Source organism: Magnolia sinica, chromosome 7 (assembly GCF_029962835.1).
Source record: "Magnolia sinica isolate HGM2019 chromosome 7, MsV1, whole genome shotgun sequence".
Taxonomy (NCBI): Eukaryota; Viridiplantae; Streptophyta; class Magnoliopsida; order Magnoliales; family Magnoliaceae; genus Magnolia; species Magnolia sinica.
The window spans coordinates 95,984,969-95,990,996 of NC_080579.1; positions in this window are offsets into that span (position 1 = coordinate 95,984,969).

Sequence of the window (6,028 nt, forward strand, 5' to 3'; positions counted from 1 at the left end):
AATTCAGGTTGAGTTTGGGCAAAGTAAACTCAGGTCAGGCAAGGTCAGGTTGTGAATGATCACAGTATTTGGGCCTAGCTAGTTGATATTGTATTGGGTTAGGTTGAATTGTTTTGACTTGAGTATGGAGGAATTGGGATTGAATTTGAGTTAGGTTTATGTGAAATTTAAATTCAACAAACATGATGTTCTTGTGAAATTCACCGAGACTACCAGTTGATGTTAGGTTCCGATTAAAAAAAAAATCAGCTTCATTTATGATGCAGGTAGAACACGTGGTTAGAAAATAGTGTACAAGCAACACACACCTTCCAAACTGTTTTCCTTAGTGTGGCCCACTTGAGTTATAGATGGGTCTGATATTTTAAAAACTAGGCCTAATTTTTAGTGTGGCACCTAATTGTTGGAGCAGATTTCATTTAATTATCGCGGTGGACCCTGTACAAATCAAGGGTGGACATCTCTCTCAACTGTTTCCTCTAGTGTGGCCCACCTTAATCACATGTCAGCTATTTTTTAGTCATGGACCTAATGTGTGACTACACATCTAACGATCAGAGTCAAGGTGGGCCCCACCAAAAATTAAGGATGTGCAAGCTGACTTATGGCTCATCTGGGCCAAATCAAAGGAAACAGCTGAGAGAGATGTCCACTTTTAATATTTAAAGGACCCAACATGATGAGACAAAACTCACTCTAACCATTAGATGGTATGCCAAACTTTAGGCTTAGGATCAAGAAATCAAGACCATCCATGATTTAGGTGGACCACACTATAGGAAATACTTTATAAGGTTAGTATTGCCCTGTACATTGTTTCCAATAGTGAGGTCCACCTGAATCATGGATGGTCAATATTTTTTTTATCCCTGGCCCATCAAGTGACTCATCTAATGGTCAAGATGGATTTCACATAAAGCTCGTGGTGGGGCCCCACCGACTGGCCAATTCCGTTAAGAAATCTAACAAAGCCACTCCAAAGATAATTAAATTAATGCGGTAATTTATTGGAAACCTTTTTAGAAAACGTGGCGCAATGTAAATTTTATATTCATGAAGTAGGTTTCTTCTAATTTCTTTTTTTTTTTTTATAATATCATTACAATAGCAAGTTAGGATGGTTTTATGATGATCCAAATGACCTTTCACAAGTTTTAAACTATAGCGAGGGGAGATGAGGCGTGTGGCAAGATGAAGCATGTGGCCTTCAGCTAAGTCCCATCCAACTTCCAACAAGCAAGAGATAGGGTTGTAACTTGGGTAAACGTGATTGACCCAACCCTAGTTGGGATGAGGTTGGGTCTCATTAAGTTCCTCAGGTTGAGTTGGGTTGGAGAAGCATCCATCAATTTTAATTGAGTTGATTTAAATTCTGGTTAAGTTTGGGTTAAGCAAATTCAGGTGGGGGTGAATTCATGTTGTGAATGATTACATGTATTTAAGTAGGGCTGAGGTTGTATTGGGTTAAGTTGGGGTAATGTTATAATGCAAGGGCATATACACTCGGGGTGGGTAGCCTGTGCGAAGCGGAACCCATGTAAAGTAGGGCCCACAAAAAAGTTTGGCCGAGGTTCTAACCCATGCGATGTAAAGCCTGTAATATGAGATAAAGGAATTGACTCGACACTCTATATTAATTCGAGCTTTTAGAACAAGTGGCTAATTATCCTACATCATGTTAGCTTGGGCATAGAAGGCCTTGGTTGGAATATGTATAGGTTGGATTGCCCCAACTCATGTATCTAAAGAGTCTGTGGTAAAAGTCTTGGCTATTTATTTTGTGAGGTTAAAATTCAAACGATGCATCAAAAGTCCACTTTTAAAATTTTCTAGTCTGTCATCTTTATTTAAAATGTCTTCTATCCTTTTTAACATTGTCCGTAGGGAGTGGTTGAAAATTTAATTGTGGAGGCACAAGTGTTAATATACTAAAACATATATGTGGATGAAAGAGTGGCTGGGGGATATCTGTTTTAGGAAAATTTTCAAAAATAAAGAAAAAGGTGTTTCCATTCAATTAGCTAGGGTAGGGGTTAGCCGTGTGACCAAAGCAGTAAGGCGACGGGAGTGGGCCCTGCCATGATGTTTATGTGAAATCCAACTAAAGTACCGGTGCATTGTCAAAAATTATTTGGACAATGCAATTGGTACAAGGCAATGCTTACCCTCCAAACTATTATTCTTGGTGTGGCCCACCTAAATTAGGGATAAGCCTGATTTTTTAGAACCCATGCCTAAATTTCGGTGTGGCGCCTAATGGTTGGAGTAGATTTCATTTAATTATCATGGTGGGTTTTTGATGTGGCACCTAATGGTTGGAGTAGATTTCATTTAATCATCATGGTGGGTTTTTGGTGTGGCACCAAATGGTTGAAGTAGATTTCATTTAATTATCATGGTGGGTCTTGTAAAAGACAAGGGTGGACCAAAAATTAAGGATGGGAGTCCAAAGTTTTTTTTTTTTTTTTTCCAATATGTAAATGGAGATCCGAGATGATTTGAGAGAGGGATGCGCACCGTGATGTGTATGCGGAGTCTACTCAACCATTATATGGGTAATCCCACGTTAAGCTCATGGACAAAAATAAAGTTGACTTATGACTCATGTGGGCCACACGAAATAGCTCAAAGAAAAATGTCCACCCTGGATATTTACAAAGTCCAATGTAATGATTACACAAAACTCCCTCTAACCATTCAGTGTGCACCCAACTTTTAGGCTTGGAACTGAAGAATCAGGACCATTTGTGATTTAGGTAGACCACACTATGGGAAATACTTTGGAGGGTGAGACCTAATAATTTTGTCCCTAGACTACCAAGGTAACTCACTTAGTGGTCAAGGTGGATTTTATATAAATATCATAGTAGGACCCACCTAAGTGGCCGGCCCTTGTCCCACCTTAACTTCCATTAAGAAATCTAACAAAGCAACTCTAAAGATAATTTCTTAAATTAATCAGGTAGTTTATTAGAAACTTTTTTAGAGAAAACGTGCCAGAGCGTAAATTCTATATTCAAGAGGTACGTTATTTTTTTCTAATTTCCTTTTTTTAATTATTAAAATATCAAGTTAGGACAGTTTGTATGACGATTCAAATGACATTTCATGATTTTTTAACATACAACTAGGTCATTGGGTCAGATTATTAAGGTCCTCTATTCGAGAAGGGTTCCATTTAGATTCGGGTTGGATTTGGGTTGAGTAAATTCAGGCTAGGTAAGGTTAGGTTGTAAATGGTCACATGTATTTAAGTGAGGTTAAGGTTGTAATAGGTCAGGTTAGGTTGTATTGAGCGAATGAGCGTTGAGGGATTTGGGTTGAATTTGAGGATCTTGGGTTGGAATGTAGGTCAGGTTAAGCTGGGATTGACCTCACCCAACCCTTCTTGGGATGATATGGTAGGCTAAAAGGTTGGAATACCATCGTCATCTCTACTGGGCCATCCATCATGTATGGCTCATTTCTCAAAAAATACTACTGTTAGAAGATTATATCCATTGCATGTTTGACCGTTAACTGTTCTCATTTATAGCCACCAAAAACATGTATCAATCATACAATCTGTGTCTACGAGAGTTTGCTCTACCGTATCCAGATGTTATCAAGCAAGGAACTGAATCCTCTTCAACACCTACCGTACAACGAGCATGCAACACGCAAGAGCTCTGTGGGCCCATCGTGATGTTTTTGTATAACATCCACTCCATCAATCCATTGCACAACCACATTTTAGGACCTGATATAAAAAAGAAGGCCAATCCAAAGCTCAGGTGGGCCATATGCAGTGGAAATAGGTACACTCACCACAGAAACCTTCCAAGTGTGGCCTTTTTAGCACAAGCCTCACATTTGGCAATTAGTCACTCAAGTGAGAGATCAGGTCCGTTCATCGTTGAGTCCCTACTTTGCAAATGCCTTGTTTCAAAATTCAAACTTTTCCGATGGCCAGGTTCACCACGCATGTGGAAAAAATATAAAATATAAATGAAGAAGCTGATCAACACGCTACACACTATGTGCATATGTATAGCCAGCCTGATGATCAAGTTGGCCGCTTCTTTTTTTTTTAATTTTTTCGGTTTTTTTAATAAAAAAATAGGAATGCCTACTGAGTATCGTGCCACCGTGAATGTATGTGGTTTATCCACGCCGTCCATCCATTTTTCTAGCTCATTTTACGTTTGATCCCAAAATTGAAGCATATCCAAAGCTCAAGTGAACCACACCACAGGATTTCCTATGGGAATAATGATTTCCACCGTTGAAAACTTTCTCAGGCCCACAGTGATGTTTATTTGTCATCCAAACTCTTCGTAGGATCGCACAGTCATGATGAAGGGAAAATACAAATATCAGCTTGATCCAAAACTTCCGTGGCCCCCCAGAAATTTTCAACGGTAGACCTTCAGTCCACTTGAGCTTCCCATATGCTTCATTTTTAGGCACCACAGAGTTGCTAAAATGGACAAATGGAGTTGATAAAATACATAAATCACAGTGGGCACCACAGAGTTTACTTAGTATGCAATTGGCTTCCCTACTTTTTAACACCAACAACATTTACAAGTAAATGGTGGAAATCATCTGATGAGCAGCGACAATCTTTCATACGTGTCCATCATTGCCACGTGTGAAGCCAATGCCCAAAAAAAAAAAAAAGGAAGAAAAAAAAAAGTAAGCATGATCGTGACTGTCATAATGGTAGTGAACGGTCCAAATTGAATAAGCATATCTCCATCAATCAAAGTGATTGTTTTTTCATATAATTAAGATTTCAACGACTAGTAAGCTCATCCCCACATACCATCCACCCTCGTTAATTTTCGACATGCATCAAACGTGCCTATTTCTTTCTTCTTCTTTTTTAGTTATAGTGGTGGTTGCATTAGTCATCTACCTATTGAATAATTCTTATATTTATTTTGGGTTGACCACAACGTGGACGGTGATGATGGATTATTGCTTTTAAACGGATGGCTCAGCTTCCTGCAACACATCCACCGTCCACATGGCAAGAATGCACATCAATGCCACAGATCAAATCTTCAGCCTATTGTGGATGGACCATAGCCCCTAAAAGTGTTTGATTTGGGTTTTTGAATTTGAACTTTCGATTGGATGGGACATGATCCATGCACCTACAACAGGTCGTACCATTTGGGGGTTGGACCTGGCGTTTATATGTCACCCCTCGTAGAGGGTGGGATGGACCACCCACCATGAAGTGTAGATTCGAATTTTCATATCTGTCCTCATTAGTAAAGGTGAAATGAGCTGGCTACGACTGCTATGGACCACTCCCTCACCATCCACCCCCATTTCTCGGCATCAATTGCTTTGTGTTCTCCTTGGAGATTGCGACCATGTATTATGCAGTTTTGCTTGGCTGAAATTGTATGAGGAATTGAAAAGCTTATATGAATGGATTTATTAGACTTTCTTTTTTATAAATGGAGGAACAGAGAGCATATCAGAAAAGTTCAACTGCAATGAAGCTAATTAAAAAAGAAAAAAGAATATTCATCTATGGATATTTTGAGGGAAAATTATGTGGGACCCACCCACTAATAATTGCTCACAAGCGAGCCTCGTGAAAATCCATGTAGACAATACATGTGTCAGAGATCTAGGCTGGGCTATTCATTAAGTAGTACACCTAGAGCATGCCATGTACCAAAAATAGGACAATACTCCCACAAAGTTAGCCATTTCATCTGTTGGATTTTTTCGACTCAACCTGAATTTCATTTGGATTCTTCTGGGAGCATGGATTTTAAATTTTGGACTTTCAATTGTCTTGTAGCCTGAATTTTCAAAATCCAAAAATACAGATAGTGTTTGGCAATATAAATTTTGCCTTTTAAATTCCTGAAATTATTTTGTATATCTTGTAAAAATAATTAATGTGGTGAGATAAATTGTCTCAAATATTTTAACATCATATAATGTGTGATATGTAAGAAAATCATTGTATTGAGCCCATTGGAAGATACTTTCTGTCCAAAGTAATTCAAAGTATCATGTG